The sequence below is a fragment of the Bison bison genome, unplaced genomic scaffold (assembly GCF_000754665.1).
Source record: "Bison bison bison isolate TAMUID 2011002044 unplaced genomic scaffold, Bison_UMD1.0 scf7180017864188, whole genome shotgun sequence".
NCBI classification, from domain to species: domain Eukaryota; kingdom Metazoa; phylum Chordata; class Mammalia; order Artiodactyla; family Bovidae; genus Bison; species Bison bison.
The window spans coordinates 360,927-361,481 of NW_011494760.1; positions in this window are offsets into that span (position 1 = coordinate 360,927).

The window sequence follows — 555 nt, forward strand, 5'->3', positions numbered from 1 at the left end:
CACCTGACCTGCCTCTTGAGAACCTATATGCAGGTCAAGAAGCAACAGTTAGAACTAGGCATGGAACAACAGACTGGTTCCAAATAGGAAAAGCAGTACATCAAGGCTATATATTGTCCCTCTGCTTGTTTAACTTCTATGCAGAGTACATCATGAGAAATGCTGGGCTGGAAGAAGTACAAGCTGGAATCAAGATTGCTGGGAGAAATATGAATAACCTCAGATATGCAGATGACACCACCCTTATGGCAGAAAGTGAAGAGGAACTAAAAAGCCTCTTGATGAAAGTGAAAGAGGAGAGTGAAAAAGTTGGCTTAAAGCTCAACATTCAGAAAACTAAGATCATGTCATCTGGTCTCATCATTTCTTGGGAAATAAATGAGGAAACAGTAGAAATACGGCAAGATTTTATTTTTTTTTTGGGGGGGGGGGAGCCTCCAAAATCACTGCAGATGGTGACTGAAGCCATGAAATTAAAAGACACTGACTCCTTGGAAGGAAAGTTATGACCAACCTAGATAGCATATTGTAAAGCAGAGACATTACTTTGCCAAC